Here is a 13,629-nt window from a genome sequence, read left to right on the forward strand (position 1 = left end):
TCAACACAGGTACAGAAAAGAAGCACACACAAATTAAACATTTACATTTTATTATCTTCCATTATGTGAAGAATGCATTACCACCAATGCTGCCATTCTGCCTCAGTCTCTGTACAGGATGCCACCATGTACTGTTCCCTTCAGACCTCAAAGGGCAGGGAACAAAGCACATAAAAGAGAAGAGGAAGTAAGGCCTCTTGATGCTTCACAGACCCTACAGAATAAGTCAGAGAGAAAATAATGATCACCATAAAATAAAACCCAGGAACTGGGGTAGGGAGGAGGGAAATAGAGAGACAAGTATCACAAAAACCACCATTGTAGTAGTAGGCTTCTTTGTTGGTAGCACCAGAGCCTCATCAAGGATACTGACTAGTCTTGGAGATGGTCCTTCATCATTGGAGGGAGAAAGAGGTACAGTAGAAAATATGAGCTCAGAACAGAAAAGCATGCTGCTGCCATCACTCCCCCCATGCATTACCTGTCCTGTGGTGAACATGCTTCAGTCTCTGGAGATTGTTCTAACATCAACACCCTGTGAAAATATTTCATAGAAAGGAAAAATGTGCGTAAGTGGTTTCACAGAATCTCAACAGTTCTCTATTCCCCCTGCTATTCCCAAAGCACGTCTTTGAAATTGCCATCTGGAAGAAAAATATTTCTGGAATTCAGGGAGAAACAATTTTGCCTCCAACGACTACAGCAAACTGTAGTCTTGCTTAAACCTCCAAAGATCAGTCATCAGGATATGATTAGAGTGGTGAGTGTGGATCCTGCTACCCATTTATTTGTGGGATAGGTGGTGCTCAGTGTTCTAATTTTTTTCATCTGTGTGCATTTTGTTCTGTGGGGCAATATCAAGTTAATGTGTCTGCACATATGCATTCAGAGTGGGACCTTCCTGATGTAACCTGGGTGGGATCTAAAACTAACTGAGCAGACATTAAAGAACGTGTGAGCGCACACATACATGCATAGCTTAGAGCAGGGTTGCTCAACTTTGTCCCTCCTGCAGATGTTGGCCTACAACTCCCATAATCCCTAGCTATTGGCCAATGTGGCTGGGGATAATGGGAGTTGTAGTCCAAAAACAGCTGGGGAGGGGCCTATGTTGAGGAGGACTGCCTTAGAGGGAACAAAAGTGGGGCTGTGCGAGAACTTCACTTAAAAGGAAAGGGATCAAGTAAGAATGCACTGAAAGGGATTCTCTTTGTCCTTTTATGAAACGGACTGAGCAGGTCTCTACTCAGCAGCTGCACAGCAGCAGGGGCAGGTTGCTATTTGCAGTAGAAAGGTGGCGTAGGGGGTGCTTAATCCTTTCTCCTTGCACTTTTTCTCCTGCTACAACCTCTTTCTCTTCGTAGCCCCCTTTTCCATGTAACTTGGCCAACACTCATCAAGTAGACTTGCTGGGAGGAGGGAAGCACACCACCACAACTGCCACGCCCCCTGCCACACACACCAATTCAATTTGTACCCTTCCCCTGCTACTTTGCAGCAATGCACTGAGACTCAGGTTTCTCAGACCTCAGTCTCCACAGTTCTGTCCCTGATCAGCTCAACTATTATTTGGGCACCCACAGGGTAGGAAGAATTCACAATTCGGAAAACAAATTTATAAAGATGATAGCTGAAACGTGTTGATGACCACTTTTGCAGACCAAGCAGACTGTAGTGACGGTACAGTAGCAATCTCAGATTTAACTTTACTTCATATACCATAGAGTGTCTCCTGCTAACCTTATATTTTAAGAGTGTAGTATTGAACATGTTATGCTTCAACAACATGCTTTCCCACCTGGCCTAGGTATATCCTGATAGAAGTATGGCTGCTATGTTTTAGCTATACACAAGACTCTTCCCCCCACCCCTTCCATCTGCTGAAGGAATTATAGACATGGAATGTAATTTTTATAACCAGCCATTATGAAAATCCAGCAACAAAAAGGATGCAGTTACCCAAGACAGGCAGCCCTTTCAGTGTTTCCTGCCCTCTTAAGTTTTCCTTGCTCTTACTAAAAAAAGGTTCCCAAAGCCTCCTAACAAAGTTTAGTATTGGAGTGAGATGAAACTATCACCTACCAAAAAAAAAAAGAAAGAAAAAGTGAAAATTCCCTAGCCAAGAGCAGACAATTAAATACAACCCTCCAAAATTACTTTATAAATGTGGCTTTCAAAACCTCTTCAGGAGAAAGACAAATCCTTTTACACACAATACAGGCTGGAAACAGAAAGCAGGATTCTGCTGCTACATCAGAAACTGTCAGCACCAGCAAGCAAAGATTTTATTAAGCTTCAATTTGAGAAGATGGACGTCTGCTTGCTCAGTTACTCCATCATGAAGCCCTCAATTGTACACGAAGCATTCTATGGCAATACTTCACTAAGTTTATCAAGCTTTGCGACAGAAAATGTGCTTATCTAACACATCAAAACAATAATTAAACAACCATATTAATAAAAATAACCAGCCATATACAACCAGCACAGCAAAAAACAAAAGATCATGATGTCAATTCATAAAAAGCTTGAGAGAACAAAGCAAATCTTTATCCAGTAACTAAATGATAATCAGGTTGGGTGCCAAGTAAGTACTTTTGGAAGAGGATCCCACAAACTAACACATCACAAGGTTAACACTGCCTATCCTGGTTAGTACAAACTAACCTCTGAAGCCAGGTACACCTTGGATGATAAAGCTTATGCACATTCCTATGGGCAAATGCAGTGCTTCACTTAATCCTACTCTAAAGCGGTTTAAAACTTTAAAATAGTAAAAACCAGCATTTTGAATTGCACCAAGAAACTAACAGGAAGCCAGTACTATTCTATTAACATTGCCAGAACATATTCCAAAAAAGGGGTCCCTGTTAAGCTGGCTGCCACATTCTGACCTAGCTGAAATTTCTCAATGTTCTCCAAAGATAAAGTAAAGTTGTGTCCTCAAGTCAGTGTCAACTCCTGGCGATCACAGAGCCATGTGGTTTTCTTTGGTTTACCATTGCCTCTTCCTGCACAGTGTGAGATGCCTTTCAGCACCTTCCTATATCACTGCTGCCTGATATTGGTGTTTCCCATATTCTGGGAAACATACCAGTGAGGATTTGAACCAGCAACCTCTTGCTCATTAGGCAAGTCATTTCCCCACTACGATAACCCCATGTATAATGCATTACTGTAATTAAACCTAGATCCAAAGCATAGATTACTGCAGGAAGGTCCTTCCCTTCCTTTCCACAAGGGGATGCATCTGGAAAATGCTGCATGCCACAGCTGCCACTTACATATCCATAATCAAGGCCAGATCAACCCCCGCAGCCAGTTTTTTAAAAGGGAGTGCAATCCCAACTAGAATAGGTTGAATCCCTAGTTACTCTTAACCAACAGTCTTTATCTGGATTGAACTTTAATTAATGCACTGCCATATAGATTAATATATTATTGTATTATATAAAGCCCTCATCCTGCCCATCTGGAATTCTGTGCACTGCATCCACTGCCATATGGATTTACCAGGCTTCCCCAACCTGCGGCCCTCGAGATGTTGCTGAACTACAACTCCCAGTATCCCTAGCCACAATTTATTGTGGCTGGGGATGCTGGGAGTTGTAGTTCAGCAACATCTCGAGGGCCACAGGTTGGGGAAGCCTGGATTAGACCATGTGGCAGAGGACACTGGGTATCATCAGAATACTAATATCATCTCAACCTAAATCACTGGACAACCTCATCCAGCAGTCTCATATAGATGTTAAGCTACTACCACCACACACTCTACATCTTGCCTAAAAAGGCAAGGTTCATATCTAGCCAATAGCATCATCGCTTGGCTCCAAAAAGGGCTTCTTTTGAGAGGTCTAACCAACCAAGCCACACACTCACTTTATTTTGGACCTCAGTTTCCACCAAGGAGGAGGTCTCAAACTGGTTAAGGCCTGGGGTGGAATCAAATACCTTCTGAAGAGTTAAAATTGAATGTTGAATGGTTGACCACTGTACTTTCCAAGACTCTTTACTTATATTGATTGTACTGCCTGTATCCCAAAGGAGTGGGGTACAGTGGTGATTGTTTCCCATCTGTAAGAAAGGCCAATGCTCTGACCCTTCTAATTATCAACCAATCAGTCCACTGAGCATTATTAGTGAATTAGAGTCTAGACACCTATATGTTCAACTCACGGACTGGTTGAAACAGAAGAACATACTAAGGGAGAAACAGGTGGGATTTAGGTCTGGTCGGTCGACTCTTGGTCAGGCTGTAGTTCTCTAACATCTGGCTGAAAAGTATTCACTGTTGTATGCATCTTTTATTGATTTTAAGACAGCATTTGACTCCATTTCTAGTGAGGACTTGTGGAGTAAACTTACCAATTCTTCCATCAATTGTCGGCTGCTTCTCCTTATCCGGATGTTGCATGAGAACACCTCACTGAGGGTGAGATGCAGTGTCCAAGGACATCTGACACAGTCTGTACCCACACAGAAGGGAGTAAAACAGGGATGCATTTTGGACCCACTTTTCAATCTTTATATAAACTCTCTTATTGAATGCATGGATAACCTGGAGTCCCACCAAGCCACCTAATGGCACAGCAGGGAAGTAACTTGCCTAGGGAGCAAGAGGTTGCTGGTTCGAATCCCCGCTGCTTTGTTTCCCAGACTATGGGAAACACCTATATTGGGCAACAGCAATATAGGAAGATGCTAAAAGGCATCATTTCATACTGTGCAAGAGATGGCAATGATATACCTGTATTCTACCAAATAAAACCACATGGCTCTGTGGTCGACAGGTGTCGACACCGACTCGATGGCACACTTTACCTTGAAAGGCATTATCTCATACTGCACAGGAGGAGTCAATGGTAAACCCCTCCTGTATTCTACCAAAGAAAACCACAGGGCTCTGTGGGCACCAGGAGTCGAAATCAACTTGACAGCGGGGATTCGAACCGGCAACCTCTGGTTTGCTAGTCAAGTTATTTCTCCCTGTACCATTAGGTGGCTTCCTGTAAAATCCCTATCACCAGTTGAATCTGTCCTTGTGGGCAGGGTGTCAAAACTGTGACTCATGTTTTTCTATACTGCTCATTTTACTGAGATATTCATATTTCTCTTATCTACCCCCTTATCAAACATCCCTGTTCGAATAGATGATGGATATACAACTTTTTAATTAGCTAATCGCTGTGTATCTACAACACTGTGTGTGGCCACATGTAAGATCAGATCTGAGCTGATCTGAGTTATTTGTGTTTTGTATTACTGTATTATTTTCATTGTGTTTTGTATTGTTTCTGTGATGTTGGATCAATGACCGTAATAATGCATTCAATTAAACAAACACTCACTCTATAAGGCACTTACCACACCCCAGCAGAGATGGGGAGGAGAGTTTTCAATACTTTTTTTGTGTGTGGAAAATTTTCCGTTTCTAAATTTCTTTTTGCATAAAGCTTTGAACTTGTTTCAGCATAACATTAAAAAACACTATCTTTATTGCTTCCACTCCCTTGCCTGATATTTCAGTTCACTTATCTGGGTACCTGAAAAGCTTTGATACACAATGTGAGAAAGTAATATGGTAGGGGTTTCTGTTCTTGATAACTAAACAGCATGCAAAATCAGATTACAAACTATTCAGGGTATATGGAAAATGTGCTTAGTAAAGGGAGGAGAGCTGGTCTTGTGGTAGCAAGCATGACTTGTCCCCATAGCTAAGCAGGGTCTGCCCTGGTTGCATATGAATTGGAGACTTGATGTGTGAGCACTGCAAGATATTCCCCTCAGGGGATGAAGCCGCTCTGGGAAGAGCAGAAAGTTTCAAGTTCCCTCCCTGGCTTCTCCAAGATAGGGCTGAGAGAGATTCCTGCCTGCAATCTTGGAGAAGCCGCTGCCAGTCTGTGAAGACAATACTGAGCTAGATAGACCAATGGTCTGACTCAGTATATGGCCGTTTCCTATGTTCCTAAACTATTTGAGATAAAATTTTGCATTTTTAATGCAAATCACAAAAATTGGTTGGTTTTTTTAAAAATAGAAATATTCCCAGAAAATGTCCCTATTTAAAATGTTTCTGAAAACCCACATTTCTGCTTCCCAGACTCAAACAGTCATTCCCATTCAGCAAATTATTAGTCAAGAACAAGAGACAAGTAAACAGATGAACAGAGAGAGAACATAGGGAGTGGCCTTGTCAGACCATTGGTCCATCTAGCTCATGATTGTCTACAATGGCTGGCAGCGGCTTCTCCAAGGTTACAGGCAGGAGTCTCTCCCAGCCCTATCTTGGAGATGCCAGGGAGGGAACTTGGAACCCTGCATAAAAGCATGCAGATGTTCTTCCCAGAGCACCCCCATACCCTAAGGGAAATATCTTACAGGGTTCACACATATAATCTCTCATTCAAATGCAAACCAGGGCAGACCCTGCTTAGTAAAGGGGACAATTCGTGCTTGCTACCATAAAACTAGCCACAACCTCCAAGCCTCCTGTCAACATCTTCAAACTGCAATAACCAGAATTCATCAAAGCAATGGCCAACATCTGGAATAATGAAGTGCATGTGCACTGAATGTGCAGCATGTGCTTTGTGGGAGGGGTGATTTTAGTCTACCCCCCCTTCCCTCTGTGGCCCACTGTGACTCACGAAAATATATTTGAGGGTTATGCAGCTCTTGGGGGCATATTTCCAGGCATCAAAATCAGAGGGAGGGGGAGATTGATGAAAACTGTCCCTTCCCCAGTGCATGCTGCACATTTGATTCATGTATGCTTTGTCAGTCTAGATGTCAATCAACAATGGAAAGAAGGATGAACATACATTTACACAGTACTCAAAGTGGATAAGTCAGGTGAGGAGAGCTGGTCTTGCCATAGGGAACATGAATTTTCCCCTTTGCTAAACTGGATCTGCCCTGGTTTGCATTTGGGTGGGTGACTACATGTGAGCACTGTCTGCTGTATTACCCTTAGGGGTTGTAGCTCAGTAGTAGAGAATCTGCTTGCATGCAGAAGCTCCCTGGTTCACTCCCTGGCATCTCAAGGTAGGACTGGGAGACTCCTGCCTGAAATCTTGTAAAACAGATGCCAGTCAGTGTAGACACTGAACTAGATAGACCAATGGTGCGACTTGGTCAGAGGCAGCTTCGTATGTAGATGCAAATTATTTTACCCTGAACATGCTTGGCAAGTTAGAGGGGACTGCTTAGGGTTCATTATGATCATCCCAGGGGCCATGAAGCAGCACTCTCACTATCTGAAATAGTTCCACTATACAGCTCTCCGTGAACACAATGGTAGCAAAAAAGTAGTTTCTCTTTTTTACAATCACCACCAAAATAAACTATGAAATGGACTCTAATGCAGTTGGACTCATTCTCAATTTTTCTCCACTTGAGTTCTAGCTGTGGTCTCTACTGTTTCGCCACCCCATGTTCTGTGGTATGTTTTTTTCCTAACTGTTGTTCATTTGCCACCAGTAAGCTTGACACATTTGCTTGCTTTCTGTGCTATCACTCAAACCCCTTACACTTTTGTTCATGCTTGGTAGAAGAGAGTAAGAAAGAAACAGATGACGAAAGAAATGACAAACTACTTCAACAACTTCTGTGGTGGCATAATTTAAAAAGGACCTTTTATTCTATATTACCCTCAGGGGTGCTGGACCTGCTAAGGCTTTCCCTCTTCTCAAATGTAACCTCCCCTTGCAACTTGGGAAGAAAGAGAAATGCAAAGTATGTGTGTATTTAAGGGCGGAAACTCAGTTAGTACAAGCTGGTCACAGGAAAGCACATCATCTCTGAGATGTCCCAATATATTGTATACTTTCTAGGTATTAAAAGGAAAGCTGCACTGCAAGAAAACATGCGTAACATTTTAAGACTGTCTCACTTCTCATAAGCGTTTTTGTTAGCAATGTAAAACAGATGCTTTGTCTCTCATGCTTACAATTTCTATACATCTCCTTTCCCAAGACAACAGAGCCAACTCAACTCACTCAGAAGCATGGCATCCATTTTAGCCATTATTTTATTATTATTATTTATTTAATATATTTCTATACCGCCCGAAACGCAAATTCTCTGGGCGGTTTACAAAACAACATTTCAGACAAGCAAGGAAGCCTTGAGGAGAAGGAGGGAACTTCATTGTAACCATGTGGCAGCACCATCATATTGCTCTCCCTGGAACCATATGGATTAGATAGTCCGGAAAACCTGCTGGTTTCAGACCAGAATTAAGGCTATCTCATTTTGGCTCAGCCTCCACAAAGCTGGGAAATTGGAAGCTAAAACTGATGCCTTAACAGATGTGCCACGTGATGTTTTGCTATGTCACAAATTGTGTTTGCTTACAACCTACCCTCCATGCACCCACTTTTCCTTGGAGTGCCTGTCACCAGCAAAGACACCCCATATTGTCCTGTTCCTGCAGGACTGTATGAAGCAGCTGAGCCTTACTGCAGGGGTTTTCAAACTTCAGTTGCCAGATGCTATTAGACTACAACTCTCATCACCCCCAGCTATTACCTCACTATATTTTACAGGAAAACTCATTATGTTACATTCCCAGATTCAGAATAAAAAACTTGAACTCTTACATCATTTATTCTGCCCCTAGAGTGCCAGGGCTACTATGCCCTGCCTGGGATACTATGTGACCCTTTCACCTGCTGCAGCTATGTCCTTTTCACCCTCTTCCTGTGCGCCAGCTGAGGCTTGAAAAACAGAACTGGAAAGGGACCAGAGACTATAGAAGACACTCTAGCATCTTCTGTAGTCTAAGGAACCATCTTCTAAGTCTATAGTCCCTGACGGAAGAGAGGCAAGCCAGTGATAGAGAAGCATCTGATAACCTTTCTCCTTGAACCTGGGACAAGCTCTGGATGGTGATTAAAACCTCCTAGACGGGTGCTAGAAGAGAGCCTCCCTCCCAGCTGCAGAAGCTGTCCTGAAAGCTAATGAAGTAAATAACCAACAGTCACTGAGAATTCCTCTAGCAATACAGATGCTTCCTATGGCAGTACAGGACCAGGACAATGTGGGACATCTTTGCTGGTGCCAGGCATTCCATCCTCCCCATCCATTTGGGCCCCAAACACAATTTGTGACATTGCACATCATTGCTGATCACATAACATGTTGGTTAAGGCACCCTCCTTAGCTTCCAATTTCCTGTGGAGTCAAAATGAAATAGTCTCAACTCTGGTCTGAAACCAGCAGGTGTTTTGACTATCTAATTTCTAAGGTTTGTGAAAAGGAAATTTATCATTACAGTGTTGACAATCCAATATCCTCCTTGATATCATATTAAGAGTTGATTCTAATGAACACTGTATAATATAATCCAGTGAAAAGCGTTTGGAGATATTCTGTATTATAGTGGAGTCTTACAATGGTGTAGTAGAGCCAGTATGGTGTAGTAGTTAGAGCACTGGACTAAAACCAGGGAGACCCGAGTTCAAATCCTCATTCACCCATGAAACTCAATGGGTAACTTTGGGCCAGTCACTTATCTCTCACCATGTGCTCTGCCCTGGGCTACTTGCAGGAAGAGGATATAAATGTAAACAAACAAACAAAATATACTACAATATGTTCAACAGTATCTTGGAAGGTGCATGTGAGGGCCACTTTGGTAAAAAGACTCCAGTGTGAGAGTCATTCCCCAGATCCATGCAGTGCTGTGCTTTTTCCAGTGCTGGGGAGATGGCGGGGGGAGGGGGGCCTATAAGAATAACAGAGCCCTGTAAAGCCCCAGCAGCATCTTGGAAGGCACACAGAGTGCTGGGAAAGATGACACTTCCCCACACCCTGTATGTGCCTTTTAAGATGGTGCCAGAAGAAGCAAAACTGTCCACATTGGCCTATACGGCCTTATGAAGCAATTGAGCATTAGCCAAAGGGGTTCTCAAACTTGGGTTGCCCAGTTGTTGTTGGACTACAATTTCCACCATCCACAAAGAATTCTAATTTCTCTCTAGGGGGCTTATGTGGTGGTTCTGCCTGGAGCATTTAGCAAGCTGTTTGAAGTGGCCTATCTGCAAAAGGCCTTGTCAGGCCTAGGCCTGTGCAAGGGCTCTGGGCCTTATCAGTGGGACAAGCTGATTACCTCAACAGGTATAATTAAAGTGACCCACTCCACTAAAATCAATGGGACCTTCTTATTGCAGAAGTCTATTGCAGTTTTCCTGTCAACATTTTGACAGTGGGGGATGGGCAGCAAGGATAGTGTCAACTGAAGTAATTCTGAAGTAGTATGAGGGGAGTCACTTTCGGCCTGACAGATAAGAGCAGATGGGGGAGGGGGAAGAAACGGATGCAGCAATCCTCAACAGACTTACTCAGAAGTAAGCCCCCATACTGTGTCTCCCCTACTTTGCTCTGCCTACCTACCTGGCTTTCCCCAACTGTCCATTCCATGTCTTCCCTCCCCCTTTCCCTGAGAGTTCACTTTCCATCAGTAGAGAGGCCTTGTACCTGTAACAGAATCCACTAGGTGGCTCCCCCTGCTGATGTCACACTACTGGCAAAATGTGTCAGCATTCTGGCTTCCTTATCAGAACTGTCAGGCTCTGCATTAACTTCACCAAAACTTGCTACCCATCTATCTATCTATCTATCTATATATTTCTCCTGGGTGTGACAGAGAAAATGCGTCCTGGCAGCCCAGCTGACTGGCTGGGCTGCGGAGGCACCTGATTGGCTGGCACACCCAGGAGAAGGAGAATTGGCCGGCTGCGAGCCAGGGCCACTGGCAGGCCTGGTGACGGGTGGTGGTGGCCACGGGCCCGGCAAAGCAGTGGCGGGCCCAGCCGAGGGCTGAGGCGGTGAGCGGCCGGGCCCCGATACCGGGGCAGAAGGTGTGGGGGGGGGAGGTGGCTGGCCTGAGGCCGGCCGCAAAGACTAGCAAGCGGCGGCAGCGGGCATGGCAGGCCGCAGAGGCGGCTCTTGGCCAGGCGGTGCCAGGACTGGCCACCGAGGCCAGGAGGAGCCCATGGGAGACTGGGGTGGGAGGGAACCAGGCGGCGGGACTTTCCTGTTTGTTGCCCAGGAGGAGGAGCAGCGGCAGCGGCCCGATAAGTAGAACTTTTAAAAATGCATGGGGAGGGCAAGAGGGAGAGGGCAGGGCAAGAGGGAGTGGGGCAGGGGGGAGGGGGAGGGGAAGAGGGAGTGGGGCAGGGGGGAGGGGGGAGGGGAAGAGGGAGTGGGGCGGGGGGAGGGCGGGCAGGCAAGAAAGAGTGGGGCAGAAGGGAGGGAGGGAGAGTAAGGCAGGAGGGAGAAGGGAACAGCTAGCCCCAAGGAGCGCACAGATGCTCTGTGCGGGTTGGTTAGTATACTTTAATGGGGCAGGAAAACCTTAATTTTTGAACTTCTCCTCAAAGATTCACCAAACCAAAAATAGTACTCTCCTAGACAAACCTGCCAGAGTACATCAGTTGTTTTATTCTAAATTTGCAAAAAATGTGTGCTACCCTAGTCTAAAGAATGGGGGAAAGGGACAAAAGTGTCGCCTTTCAGCACTTTTTAACCAGCTGTAGCTGTGGCATTTATCAGATCTCCTAAAAATTTGGCATGTTCATAGACTTCATCAAGTAGATCACACACACCAAGTTTCATGCCAAGTTTCAACAGGTCATATTATTAAGCAATAGAATTCTGAGGCTTATAATGGTGGAAAGCTTTTTTGGCCTCTTGCCAAAAAAGGTCTGCGCAACTCCAGCCCTCCTGGGCTGCAGTTCCCATAATTCCTGACTATTGGCTACTGTGGCTAGGGATTATGAGAACTGTAGTCCAACAACAGCTTGAGAGTCGAAGCCCAGTGGTGCTTGCAAGCGTAGCAGACATTCAACTGTGCAAAGATGAGTATTTCATACAAAACTGTAGCGATTATAGACCATACATGGAAGACAGTTATATTGAACTGGCCATTCATGTTTACATTATGATAGCCTCAATGAGTACAAAATCCCAGATAAACCGCAATGTGGCTGTCATGCAGCAACAATAGTCAGGAAATAGCTAAAAATCAGGAAGATGTTGCAGCAATTGTGTGCATAGCGTGCACAGCTACAACTGGTCCTCCATAAATGAAAGTAAACAAATTTGCAATAGTGCCAAATCTTCTTTGAAGTCAAAAAGCTGGGCCACAGTGAGATCACAGACCAAATTTAATGTTCCTTTAAAAGATAAAGTGTGCCGTTGAGTCCTGGCGACCACAGAGCCCTGTGGTTGTCTTTGACAGAATACAGGAGGGGTTTACCATTGCCACCTCTTGGACAGTATGAGATGATGCCTTTCATCATCTTCCTATATTGCTGCTGCCCGATATAGGTGTTTCCCATAGTCCAGGAAACATACCAGCGGCGATTCGAACCGGCAACCTCTGGCTTGCTAAGTCAAGTCATTCCCTGCTTATGCCATCAGGTTGTGACAAAACTGTGTCATTGCCATTTTCTCCATCACAAAGTACCTGAGAAGTATCAATGCTGGAGAAAAAATGCCTAAGAAATGGAATGGATATGCAAATACAGCAAACAGTACTTTTTGGAATAAAGTACTGAAAACTAGCAGATGAGACCCATCTCACACCATGCAAAGTCATTTTGCATATGTTGTACTAATAGAATTAAGAACAGATATGAATGCCAAAAAAGGCAACTCTTATCAAGTAAAGCTTATATTCTAACTAGTTTGCATTTTGTGATTTGTAACAGTAAACATTTTCTTTGCACTAAAATGACAGCTGAATAGGTGACTCAGCTTTAATTTTGTTAACAAATATTTTTTTAGGAAATTGACTCATATTCATGGTTTTTTTCTGATGAAAACCAAAAATAATTAAACTTTTTGTCCAGCATATTCTGGAGTAAAAAGCAGTGCATTTAATTAATTTATGTGGCAAGGTTGTGTAGGCAAAATTTGGTATCTGTAGGTAATGGTGAAATATGACATTTTTCACAAACAGATCCAAACACAAAACTCTTAAATATCTACTACTGTATACATTTTGAACACAAGGCAGCTGCTGCCACAGAGTAAGGATGGGATAAAATGCCAGGAATGAATCCTTCAGCAATTATGCACAGTGAAATGGTGCAATTAATGCCATTGGCAAAGAATGCTACCACAGTGCTGTCAGCCCTCAGGACTCCATACTGGCTTTTAGTCATGGTAAAGCTCTCTTACTGGAACATTCCAGATTGAGCAGAAATGTGGCATTAGAACATCCATTATGGTGGATAAGAATTGACCAAGTCAAACTCACCATGCAGATTGACAAGCCAGGGAAGCTGCCTCTCATCTTTGCCCGTTACATCAGCTAATGTAATGGAATCCATCTCTCCCCACATGGCAGCATTTTCAGATCACAGGTGCCATCCGCATTAGGCTCCTTCTTCTGTTGCCACCTACCAGTTTTATTACTCTGTTGCAGCACAAGGGTATATAGAAGAAGTTCTTGTTCAGCTTGCAGAAAAATCATACAATGGGGGTTCCTTTTAAGGCACCAAGGGTTATTCCAAGTTTCTCCCCCACATCCACCCCACACCCTTTGCAAAATGCATTGGACACAACAGAGCTCAGTAATAGGTTCTGGAAGCCATCCCTGCAGATGGAGCTATTTGG

General features: G+C 43.9%; 1 protein-coding gene across 6 annotated transcripts in view; it reads right to left on the minus strand.

The window, feature by feature from the left end:
- Nucleotides 1–33: 33 nt before the first annotated feature.
- RIMKLB (ribosomal modification protein rimK like family member B) overlaps nt 34–13,629 on the minus strand; it is a 96,586-nt gene continuing 82,990 nt past the window's right edge. For 5 of the 6 annotated variants that reach the window (XM_053300553.1, XM_053300551.1, XM_053300550.1 and 2 more), the window contains 4 exons: nt 13,271–13,429; nt 4,369–4,469; nt 482–535; nt 34–214 (listed from right to left, as the gene is read on the minus strand). The gene's annotated coding sequence lies outside the window, so the exon portion shown is untranslated. The remainder of the gene's footprint in view (nt 215–481; nt 536–4,368; nt 4,470–13,270; nt 13,430–13,629) is intronic. The other variant, XM_053300552.1, reaches the window with a different exon arrangement.

Source organism: Hemicordylus capensis, chromosome 2 (genome assembly GCF_027244095.1).
Source record: "Hemicordylus capensis ecotype Gifberg chromosome 2, rHemCap1.1.pri, whole genome shotgun sequence".
Taxonomy (NCBI): domain Eukaryota; kingdom Metazoa; phylum Chordata; class Lepidosauria; order Squamata; family Cordylidae; genus Hemicordylus; species Hemicordylus capensis.